Source organism: Rhipicephalus sanguineus, chromosome 2, assembly GCF_013339695.2.
Source record: "Rhipicephalus sanguineus isolate Rsan-2018 chromosome 2, BIME_Rsan_1.4, whole genome shotgun sequence".
Taxonomy (NCBI): Eukaryota; Metazoa; Arthropoda; class Arachnida; order Ixodida; family Ixodidae; genus Rhipicephalus; species Rhipicephalus sanguineus.
The window spans coordinates 198,096,085-198,109,267 of NC_051177.1; the positions used below are offsets into that span (position 1 = coordinate 198,096,085).

The 13,183-nt window shown below is 44.7% G+C and overlaps 1 pseudogene; it reads left to right on the top strand.

Moving 5' to 3' along the window:
• Positions 1 to 749: 749 nt before the first annotated feature.
• LOC119383984 (putative nuclease HARBI1) overlaps positions 750 to 13,183 on the top strand; it is a 30,316-nt pseudogene continuing 17,882 nt past the window's right edge.

The window sequence follows — 13,183 nt, forward strand, 5'->3', positions numbered from 1 at the left end:
GCGGGTGGACATTTCCGCGAACGCTTGTCGCAGTATTATGGATTCCGTTGATCTTTCGGACCGTGCAAGCCGTGCGAAAACTAACGGTAGTGTCTCTCGGTGCGCAGTGGAACGTGAAACGTGTGCCTCGGCGTGCTTGTGGAGAGGAAATAGGCGCCAGCGCATCGTCGTAGCTGACTTACGGATCCTGCAAAGTGCGTTTGAATACCGTTAACAGCTCGTTCGCATCGCCTGCTAGTTATGCGTTCACGTGCAGTGTGGTATCTGGCATCGGCACCGTTTCGGCAAGTTACTTGAGTGATCCTGAAAAGTCGCTGTTACTCTTAAGCGACGCTGTTTATTGGATTCCGGTTTCAGCAATGCGCTTTGTTTTTTAATCAATATTCGAGGAATGCGCTTTGCTCGAGAAAGTAGCAAAGCTAGGGCGAACGGTGGTTCTGTAATGACAGATTCAAGGCTTGTGTAGAGTCTGTGGTTGTGTGACAGAACGTCAATAGATCAACGGCGTTGACGACTGCGTGTCTTAAGACAAGTAATTGCAGGTTTGTAGTGCTAAAATGTTGTCATGATGCTTTAGGCAAAACTTGAAGGATTTGGCGTAGCTTTCGTCTGCCAACTTAGTGCTTCTCCTCGTTGATGTGGTAAACTCAGCGTAGTAACGCGCCCAACCGGAAGTCGCACGCCAATGCGTTCTGCTATAAATATGGCTGCCTCAGCAGCAGCCACCCTTGACTTTCGCCAGAGGAACCATGGAGTACTTCATGGCTGCCATTGCCAGTGAGCTTCAACCTTCCCTCCGGAGAGAGCGCACTTTCCGCCGGCGCCTAGCCTTGGATGACGTTCCGGACCAGCACCTGCGCATTACCGGTTTCCGAGGCCGCATATCGTGACCCTCTGCACGGCACTCGAGCCTCGACTGCAGCGACCTACGGCGCGATCTCACGCCTTACCAGTGGGCGTGCAAGTGCTGCTCGCTTTGCTCTTTTACGCAAGCGGAAGCTTCCAGACTACGGTAGGGGACACGGTTGGCGTTAGCCAGTCGAGTGCGTGGCGCGTTGTGGGACAAGTTGCTAGAGTCTTTTAGCAAGTTACGGAAATATGGTACGCAAATACGGTAAGGCAGTACGGTAGCGTTCCTCCTTTCCCGCTGGTTGTGCTTTGGCCGCTCAACGACCGGGAAAGGAGGAACGGTACCGTACTGCCTTACCGTATTTGCGTACCGTATTTCCGTAACTTGCTAAAAGACTCTACTGACGCCCTGTGCTCGCTGGCTGCGGAGCACATAGGCTTCCCGGAGACACTGAGGGCTGCTAATGCTTCGGCCATCGGTGAGTTGAACTTTCGCAACTAACCTTGTTGCTTGACCTGTAGTGTCATAACGGCTGTAGTTTTTTGTTAGCGCTGCAGATTTAACGTTAACCGATGTAAATCTCTGGAATGACACATGTATTACTACTAGCCTACCATATGCATCTTTGTACCAGTAATAATGCACACAATATCAAGTACGAGGGATATGTTTCTACAGCTGACATTGTTGAGCAATTTTTTTGTTGTTTGGCCTATGGATAGATTTTTCAAATTAATTGGTGCCTTTCTGTTATGTAGGAAGTGTCATAGTTTTAGGGAAAGTAATTTAGGTGTGTTAACGTTCCAGGAGTCATGAATCAGATTTTTACAAATTGCCTTGGTTTCCTGTCATTAGTTGCTTGTAATGTTGTTCTTGTGGCAGCACCAGTATTTCACGAGACTACACGGTTACGCTGCAAAATGTTCATTTCCAATATCACAGACCGTCTTGTTCACCATCTTGAGAAGTTAATCATTCATGAGATGCCTTAACGCATTTGATTACGAAAACAAACCAAAATATGCAGAGCTTATGAGGCACTTCAGTGCAGGCACGTAGGAAGGGGGCGGGGGTGCCAGGGGGGGCCGGGCCCCACCCCGAAATTCCTCCAGCCTTCCATATTCCCGGGCAACTTCTTTTTTTCTCTTTGCCATGGAACGACTTTCTTTCGAACAGTTAGGCCTTGGGCCTTCCTGAAAATAATCCTGCCTACGTGCCTGCAGCCTGCTTCAGTGTTTCATGGTGCGTAAGCATACTTGATGGGCTTAACGGAACGGTATGATTACGTTGCTGCCTAATATGTCTTAACATCATTTTCAATAGCTCTTTATTCATCTTCTTTTTAGCCTTTTGGTAGATCGCACAGTTCCCTAAGGTCCTGGGATGTACAGATGGCACACATGTGCAAATCAAGCCTCCTAAGGACCAGTAACACGTGTACAGGAACAGGAAAGGCCTCTACTCAATCAATGTACAGACTATCTGCAATGCTGACGGTGCCATCACACAGCTGACGTCAAGGTGGCCCGGAAGCACTCACGACAGCTTTGTTTGGGCAAACTGTGACCTGCGGAGGTGCTTTGAAAGAGGGGAATTGCCTGACGGCTGGTTGCTAGGTAAGTTCTTCTTCAAGATATAGATGAGAAAGCAAAGAGCATTTCGTGTGCACGCCTTCAGACTGTTTTTTAATAGTGGCTGATTATTCTTCTCACACAATGGTGTGAATTGTACTGTCATTATGAAGTAAACTACTGCGAACTTGTGTGTCTCTCTGTATTCACACACACACACACACACACACACACACACACACACACACACATTATATATATATATATATATATATATATATATATATATATATATATATATATATATATATATATATATTCTAAGGGAAGAGAACAGAGACAACGCCCGTACGCTAGGCCGGCTGTTCTATTCTGCCCTTCGTCCTTCTCTTCCTCGTGCTGGTCAAGCACGAGGGCCCAAGCGACCACAACGATGTAGGCAGTCTCGTCCTCCAGATACACTTCTGGCAGATCGCCGAAAGAAATCGCAGCGTGGCCGGGACAAACCAGCGATATGCAGTCAATGCCGCCCACCAGAAGCATCATCAGCAAAGCTCCAAGCCAAGCCTCAACACTGTAGCGAACGACCACAGCGACACAGCTAGCATCGGCCACCAGAGACATTGTCGGTGGCTTCGCTCTTTCGCAGTCATGGCCGAGTGTCCTGACGATGAGCGGCAGCCTAGCTTGGGCCCTCGTGCTTGACCAGCACGAGGAAGAGAAGGACGAAGGGCAGAATAGAACAGCCGGCCCAGCGTACGGGCGTTGTCTCTGTTCTCTTCCCTTATATATATGTATATATATATATATATATATATATATATATATATATATATATATATATATATATAGAGAGAGAGAGAGAGAGAGAGAGAGAGAGAGCGAGAGAGAGAGAGAGCGACACACAGTTGAATCCCTTTATAAGAGACGTGCACGGGGAAGCAATTCTCGTGTTTTAGATGAGGTGCCTCTTATAACCTGGGTACCACGTTTATATTTTCTTCTCAATCCCTATTTTAATGTAGGCACAATGATGTCTCTTATACCGAATTGTCTGTTACATCAATGTCTCTTACAAGGGAGTTTGGCTGTGTGTATATATATATACTGCTGTTTGCAACTAGCAGGGACACAGAGTATCAGTTTAAACATGAGGCCACTCAAATGGAGTAATAGTGCAATTTGCCTGCCATACCATAATTTTTCCAACATTATGTCTTGTTATTTCCGCACCATACATGCTTTCATTTTATATACGATGTCCTTAGTTGTACGTTTATTTCAACCCATCACACGTGACATGAATACACCCTTGTTCATCTGTTAAGGTGACTCTGGGTATGCCTTAGAGCCATAGCTGCTCACCCCTCTAAGGTCTGCGGCCGGCCCAGCGGAGGAACGCTGTAACGCAGCCCATACCCGGACGAGGCAGGTCAGTGAGCGGACCTATGGAATTCCCAAGGGACGCTTCAGGTGCCTGCACCAACCCGGGGGTGTTCTGCAGTATAGCCCAGTAATGTGCGCCAAAATGGTGGTGGCATGTGCGGTGCTGCACAAAATGTGTGTCCGGCATGGCATTCGCCTTAATGCTACTGATGGTGAGTGTTTGTTGTTGCTGTAGTAGGCTTATTAATGTGTTTTGCAAAAGAGTACTTCGTTAGGAGAAATATTGATGACCAACAAATGCACTAGCAATTAGCAACTGCCGTGCAGCTCAGGAACGTGATGTTGCTCAAGCTTTAAAGCTATCCACATCAGATATTTTATTCCTCATAATGAAAAGTTCATCATTAGCTCGGTCAGCTCCTACCTCACACATTGATTCTTTAGGAAAACATCGAACTTGCTCAAACCGCTGCACATTATTTGCCAGTTGCTGTAAATTATGGCTTAGAAATTGGTGCACAGCTGTACTGATAAAAACATATGTAAGTTTCAGTAGCGTATCACAGTAGTGAAGGTATGAAGAGAAAAGGTCGTGCTGTACAGGAATAGAATGTTGCAACGGGGAGAGTGTAGTAGGTAAAACGCTGAACACAGGAACAGGATTTTCATGTATTGTCGCTTTCTCAAGCAACTTTCTTTAGCCTTGTGGCTTCATCATTGTTGCTTTGGGCGTGAGTGAACTTCACAGATTTTCGCGGCCGTGGCAGTCACATTTCGATGGGAGCAATATGGTAGAGGCCCGTGTACAATGCGATGTCAGTGCACCTTGAAGAACACGAGATGGTTGAAATTTCCGGAGCGCTGCACTACGGTGTCTCCCATAATCATATTGCTGTTTTGGGATGTAAAACCCCAAATATGTTATATAAATTATGAATTTCACAGATTTATAAAACATGCAGATTAGTAGATGTGACAGTCGCCCATTTTCACATGAACAGCTTTCTATAAGCATTTTACTTTTCATATACAGTTTCCAGTTAAAGCATTGGAATTTGTTTGGCAAACTCAAGCGCACCACTTCGCACTACACAATATCTCTGCTGTGATAGCATTTTGCTGCATGAGAACTTTTGTAATGCGGCGTTCATTGTAATGTTCATAAGGCTTTGGTAACAGAAAGGTGTAAGCATGCTGAGTCCATGCTGACAAATACTGCAATGACATCGTCTGTGAATGTTGCTTCAAATTAGTAAAGGAATTATTAAAGTGGGCGCAAAATATGTGCTTGTCTTTTCAGGCATGAGACTTCAGGATTAGTTTGTACGATATGCAGAAATTGGTTAATAAATGATATGGAAGGTTTCCCTTTACAAAAAACATGTACCAGTTGTGAAATAGAAGCTTGTCAGTCTTCAGTCATCTTCGATCACCTATGCAATTTGTGTAACTAGCAGTCCTTTCAAAACAGTTGCGTGGTCTATCGCAAGGCACACTCCTTATTCAGCTTCGCTTTGTTCAACATTGCACAAGTAAACTATTGTGAGGAAACCAGAATGTCCACATGAGTGTGCCTATGTCTGGGTAGCGAGAGAAAACTTCCGCTAGGCTGTGTGTATTTTATTTAACGGTCAGGGTTTTGATTTCGCAAACTCAGCATCCATGCAGCAATCGCGTTCATTAGCAAATGTCATGTGATGTTATGATTATTTGCCATTATAATGTTTACAGATCATTGCTGCCTTACTTTGCAATTGAATGAAAACAATGCATGCTGCGGTGTCTAAACTCATTTGCCTCTTTATATATAGGGCAAGCAAGACAATGAACATTTATTTTCTGAACTGCTATTGTATTTCAGAACATGCACACTTGAGGTGGGGGGCAGCAGTTAACTGTCACTGGGCATTCAGGTATAAGTTGTATAACAGTATATGTTGTATGTGTGCAGCAGACGTCACTGATCAGTATTTCGCACACCCTTTGGCCACATTCTGAATTACTGTAGTTGTAGTTTTTAAATGCGAAGCATTTTTTAGTGAACCCTAGGTACTTTGAGCGTTTCTCTCTGTCTGTTTGTCAGTCTCCCTGTATGTCTGTCTGTCTGTCTGTCTGTCTGTCTGTCTGTCTGTCTGTCTGTCTATCTATCTATCTATCTATCTATCTATCTATCTATCTATCTATCTATCTATCTATCTATATATCTATCTATCTATCTATCTATCTATCCAGCCAGCCAGCCAGCCAGCCAGCCGCTTACGTCTGGGTGCTCTCGTGCTCGCTTCCTTAACTTGCTGTAGACAAAAATTGGCATGGGAGAGTAAGAAGGTTTGACGAATATGACTGTCTGCTCATGACATGAATAACGCGAAAATCCTGTCAAGTACATCGTCAAACCCTTTCCTCTAGCCGCGTGTGTCACATAGACGTCAGACTCTGCCCAGGCGGCGCTGCGAAAAACACCGCCACCAGCGCCCTCATCGTAGCCCTGGTACTAACTGGGTAGTGCAAAGAGAGCCGCCCGCAAGCGAACGTGCACAGGCCGCAATATAACCCTCCTCTTTCGTTGGTGTCGAGGCGCGGTTTCCTGAAAATCAAGGACCTGGAAAGCTTCTTCCGCCAATCCACGCTTCAGAAACAAAGCAAGCTGATCAAAGCGAACTGCGAGTACAATGCAAAATAAGTTTTAGTTATTCCCGGGCGCTGCAACTCGCAAGTACAAGCGAGCGTCACACGACACCGAGTTCGAGGCAAGCCCTCCGACATCCGTTCTCTAGAGCCTAAATGCGTTAAAATCGGGTATATACGTATGCCACAGCGATAAAGTACCTACATAATCGATCAATTTACTTAGCTATGCATCTTACGATCAGTGGTACAAAACTCGGTTCATCAGGGGCGAATCGCTCCGGCGATTTTCGCCTTTTCAGTTGCATTCTCCCTTAATTCATCTCTCGCTTCCTGTGCATTGGAGTGTTTTATTACGCATCCTCAAATGGTCTCTTGATGGTCGTCTTCCGTTTGTATGTACTGCAAATGGGGATACGTGCGTGTCCACTTTCGCGGAGTACAACCAAAGGCAAAACCGTGGCCTCCGAGATAGCTACGGCAACCGCGGAGGACACGGGCGAAACAAACCTGAAAGGGGTCACGACCAACATTCGGCGATTTACTTGTATGACGCACGTGGTGTTAGCTAGTTAGAACCAGAACTCTGAGCCTTCAAAACGTACGTACGTCCGCGAAGCTGTATTGTGACGACCAACTCGTCGCGGTGTGCGTATCACGCGTCTCCAGTCTGCCTCTAGCTGCTCACTTCGAGTTACACGACAAGCACCGCGGTCAGAGCCTCTGCTGAGCTTCATAGTCAAGGTTACCACGGTTTTGCATCAGGGCTACGCAAAACAACAGCAGAGCCACACATTCATGCCACCGGCTGTGGAGAACGCGGGTACTTCGCTTACCCAACACGCTCGCAACGGCCCGTATCCAGCGCTCTCGCCTTTCTTCTTTGTACGACAACTATGGAAATCGGTAAAACTGAACGTTGTTATTCAGTCTTTTACGTCCGTGGCAATTCACAACGCAACAGTGCGTCTTTTGCGGAGTTTCTTCGTAGCGTGCGGAGGGCTCTCGTCTACTGCTGTTTTCGCCGTCGTTCAGGCGAGTGATCCAGAAAGCACTTCACGACGGCTCGGTGGCGCGTCCGACTAGCGGGGAGCAATTCACAGCTCTCGTTCTGAGTGCTAAATGCGCAAACACACGCGATATTAAGCTCAATCGTTGTTTCGCACTCGCTAGTTGCACCTGGTCCCATAGCAAACTGTGCGAGAGAGTCGGTCTATGCACTACTCAATACTTCTCCGAAAGGTGGCGCCACACATCTTGGAAACTCCAGAGTCTGACGTCTATACCCATAAACCACGGCCCGTGGTTTACGGGTATGCGCCACAGGTGATTGAAAGTTTGTCTACCCAGGAAGGGCGAGCACATACATTGGTCATTTAAATGCTATAGCGTAAGAAAAACCGACACGGGCAGCGTTGACCCGCAGAATGCAAAGAATAAAAATTAGAAATTAGGATCCCAAAAGGCGTCGAACCCAGGCATTCTGCGTGGCAGTCAGGTATTCTGCCACAGAGCCACGCCAGGTCTAGAAACTGCTTTGAAAAAAGGCCCTATGCAGGCGCTAGGTCGGTGCAATGTGAAATTTTATTGTAGTGATGTGTATCTAATATTAAAACAAAGCAATAAACACTACATATGTACTGCTATGATCCATGGGTCATGTCGGCTGGACATCAATTGTGGTTCCAGTGTTGGTTCCGCATTTATAGCAGTCCAATAAACATTACATTTGTATTCCTGATTCGGCAAGCTATATTGAAGCGTTACTAGACCCCGGAGGAATATGCTAACGAAAGTTACGTATCAAATTCACGTCATCGCACCATCGTATGCACTCTGTTTCGATAACACAGATGTCTGTGCTCTGATGTGAGCGCTGATACTACGTCAGACCATAAGTGACTATTTAAACGTCAGTGTAGTCGGCGTGCTTGATAAGCCCACGTTGTGCACACAACTCCTTCATTTACAAAAACACGTCGATAGTCCAAAAAATGCAGCATAGAACTACTGACTGCCTGCTTCGCACGAAACCGATTCCCACAAGGCGTGGGATCTGCCGAATTTTTATGAATAGAGAAAGAATAAAATGCTTTTGCTGTTGCAGTTTTTGTACTGCATTAGTTTTCCCTATGGCATTAATTTAGGCCGTTTACAAATGTTCACATACTTTGATTTATGAAGGCCAAGAAACATGGTGCTGTATGGACCGCAAACTATCTTGTGGTGTCTAGTGTTCCCAGGATCAGGGCTGCCAGGTTTGACACCTGTGCACCAGTTTGGCTTCTTTTTCGGGCAGGTCGTGGTAGAAAAGCGCCTTGGCTATACTTTCATGTTCACTTGATGTGGATGAAATTATCAGTACCTTTTGCCCTCAGAGCTGCTGCTACCCATGACGTGTCAAAGCATGGCATCCAAGGCATATTTCCTGCTCCCGAAATTCAGTTCGACACTTGCATTATGCAATATACCATGCTTTTGGATACGTGGCTGGACTAGGGGAAAACTGCTGCATGGAGCCTCACTTTGCAGAGCAGCCTATTGAGGAACGTGAATTCAAACTAATTCGAAGTTAACAGGACAATTGAAAGCGCTCCACATCCGCCCTCTGTACGCTTCAGTATTGCAGATCGGATAGCAAGCGTAAGGGTCAATGGTCGATCGTAGCAGAAACATAAAAAAACTACACGTTTATAACCTGCCAGTCAAGCAACCTCGCACGCACACACACGCATGCGAAATGCTTTAAATACCTGGTTGGGACTCGCTGAAGACAGTTGCATAGGATCTAATTTTGCAGATCAGACATTGCTGGACGCGGCTTTAAACCACAATTTCAAGTTGACAGGAATCGAAAGCAGTTTGCATCTAGGGCACTTGACATTCATCGACATTAGACATCGGATATCCCGCATTTCAAGTGAGTACTGAAAAATCAGGACACATGAGGCAAAGGCAGGATAACACAAGCGCTCACTAACAGCTGTTAGTGTGCACTTGTGTTGCGGTCGTTGCCTCTTGTTTCCTGGGTTTTTAGTGCTCTCTTTAAAATGTACGAACTCGCCCACCAATCAATCCTTCTAGGATATCCGACGAACTGCTTGTATCATTTCTTAGTCTTACGTATGGACTTAGACACTGGATTCGTGAACACGGAAGAAATTGTTTTCGAAAGTGGCTTCATATTTATGCTTCAATGCAGTTGAAGTGTCCGTGCAGTGCACATTTACATTTCTGCCGAAAGGCTTTTGCATTTAGTCATTTAAATTTAAAAATGTGGAAGTGGTTTTCACTCATGCGTGGCAACTTTTGGCTACTTTTTCCAATATTCTGGCTATGTTTGTCTTTTCAACCTGGCAACCCTGCTTGCTTTGCTACATATATGTCACATGAATCGCTTTGCACTTGGACAAGGCTTTGAAAATTGAAGAATACATTAGGAAATTGATTCTGATAGCTGTTTCGCTGGTAAGGCAGAGTAGTCGTGAGGCCAGAAGTACACTGAAGAAACCTGACAAATACACATAGTTTGGTACACATATTGCAGGCCGTTGGAGGGTATTATTGCAAGATAAAAGTGTGCTTCTTTTTTGTGTCCTATCTGTGCACTTTACTTGTAGTATTAAAGTTTATGATAGTGAGAAATTAAAGATGGGTGCTTGCAAATGCTTAGATGAAGACGTCTACTGACAAAAAGTGTTCTACAGTGTATTACAGTGTACAAGCGTATTACAGAAAAACACAGAGATAGTTGGTTCACCCACATTACATTCTCACACGCCAACACATTAAATTTGTGTAAATACACAATTTGTTTTAGCAATGTGAACTCATTTTTGGTCAGCTTCTTACAGAGTCACACGTTCAGTTCAACAAAGTTTTAATTTCGCTCTTCAGAATTGGGCACAAGCACGTTGCCCTCGAGACGTACATTATATTTGTACAGTTTTACTTCAAGAATTCTTTCAAAAGCTCTCGCTGTGCGCCTTTGAGCCCTCAGGAGCTTCCGTTGCGTCGTGAGGATCTCCTCGAACATTTCAGATACCTCTGAAAATACAAGAGCAAAAGTTCTTAGCACCTAATTGTATCACCTGTGCACTTTCGTGAATACCACTGCTGTAATGACCATTTGTACTTTTTCTACATTCCAGTAATGACATGACAACGGGCAGTCATCATCATGTGCTCTGTGGCTCACGCAAGCGCGACAGATGATCAGGGACTACCGGTAACTGTGCCGGGCTCTTCACTGCGCAAGTCAGTACGAAAAGTACATCGCAATGGCTGGAAAACTTTCAATAGTACGGTGGCTAGTGGTGTACATGCACTTCAGGCTTTGAGCAGTATATCGTGCTGTAGTTCATTGCACTTCAATATGGAAAATGTGTTTGGCCATTTATTGCGCTCTGAAAGTAAAGTGCCCAGCACCCTTGCATTTCCCGCCCACAGAGTAGCTGCCGTAGTCGGTAATCGAAACTGCTTTCATGCTTGGTGCTGCAACCCGGTAGCTGCTAAGCCAGCACTGTGGCGCATTTTTTAAAATTTTTTAACTTTGTTGCTGAAGAAGCACACGCAGAGCATAGGTGAACTTTTGTAAACTCTGGAGCACCTACCTCTGTGAAATACGATCCTTAGTGTTCCTTATGTGCACTTTTCTCTGCTTTATCTCCTGTACAATGTTATCCCGCTGCCTGCATGTTTTCCCTTACAATGGAACACTCTGTACAAACTCTTTATGTATTTTCATGTACCATTTACCTCAGCAAGTTTCCTTGCAATGTCAATAGTTTCTCATATCTACAGTACTTTGCTCACGCTTTTGCTGAATTATTTGCAGCTCTGCAGGTAATTAACTCTACCATGCGCCTACTTGGGCTCTTTAATGCATCTGTACCATGGTTCACACAGCAGATGGAGTAATGGCGTGCTTTAGCCGCAAAGCAAGCGACTTCTAGGAGATTGTGAGGCTCAGGAGATATTTTCGTGACCGCTGCTATGACTGCGTTCTGATAAGCTATGGTAGCTCCATGGAAGTATACTTAACATTCAGCTCTTGTTTTATTTCAATGCGAGACTGATGTCCTTGACCATATTTGCTTTTTGTGCTTATTGCTACGGGAACATATATGCTACCATATGCTGCTTATTTATTGTGTGATCCAATGCGATTGTGACCGGCAGCAATATATGGGCGCAGGACAGCGAGACATTGTGCCGCAAAAATTGCATAATCTTGGACATTCAGAACGCGACAGTGCGCAACAGTTTTCGGCCACCGAAAGGAAGGGCACCAGTAAAGAACTGGGCACATGTGCATACTTGCCCACTTGCACACTCACTTCAGGAGCGTTTTTGGGAGCACCGCAGCGGTCTTAACGCATTAATATCAGCAATGTTTTCACTAAAGTAATTTGTTAATGTAATCTCCAAGATTACAACTACTAATGTTATTTAATAGGTGTGTTAGTGAAGGAACGGTCTGCTGGGCTACACGATAAGGCTTACACTGCTAACCAAATTTTATTCATTCAACTGTAGCAGTCTCGCATGTGCATCAAAGTCGAGTGATTTCATCTTGTACAAATGGCTTTCATGCACTCCATATTTGTATCATTAAGCAGCCTAGCATTGATCAGCTGCTCGCACTTTGCTTTATCAGGACTGCATAGGATAGCATTGCGGCATTCTGTACTTTACTGTCGGGAACTTTTATAGGCAATACTTGTTTACTCACGTCTGTTGTTCTGTGGTTGCTGCCCCCTCCGCGGAGTGCTGCTGCACTGCTGTGGCTGACCTATATTTAGAAATGACATAAATTGTATCTACAGTAGCACACAATCCTGTGTCACTTTACGGTCGCTAAATACAATGTTGTTGAAATGTCACTTACTACAGTCGGATCTACCTAATCAAACTCGAACATTCCACATTGCTTTTTACACAATGATCATGCATAACATACAGCCTTGTGGCCTCATGATCATACGTCACATACAGCCTTGCGGCCTCCCACACAATAGGATTTTAAAAAAGTTCTTGTGAGTGGGTGGTTGCAGAGAGCATGCACTAATGTATTTTAAGGTAGTTTGAAAAGCACTTTGTGCATTGCAGCAGTCAGGGTGTTCTCCTCTGAAGGTAATGTTAATTTACTGCATTCAAACATTACACAATTATGTTTATGCTTATGCGCATTTTCGTTCATTCACAGCCCATCTAAGAACTGCGCTTCAACTAGAAGAGTCCGGTAGTTTCGAAATTAACTTGGTGCAAATTATTTTAAAGCTTGCCAGACCAACTTGCTCAAGCGTCGGCTTTATGCTGCATTCATTTCAAGCATCCAAGAGTATTTGAAAATAGTGCTGATGCACTTCTGTGTCATTTCGTTAAGTGAACAGTTACTTTCGCTTTCCTTTGGTCACTTAAAATTTACAGAATTCTGATGTATTTTTTTCTCAGTTTCACAATTTTGTACATGTTCATTTTCTCAAGTATGTTTGCTGTTGTGCAAAAATTACTTTAACCCTATGCATAAAACGTACGCATGAGGACAAGATGTTTCATTTTACTTCGTGAAGTCGCGAGCAAAAGTTTGCAAACCGTAACAGCGAAAAATTGGTTCCAGCACATCTCAACACAATGTACACTGCTTTCACGGAACAGTGAGATATGGGCACTTAAGGCAGATGGCTTCATTTCACCAAGTATGCCCATGCTTCAAGCATAAAAAGGCTTGTCGACAACATAGGTT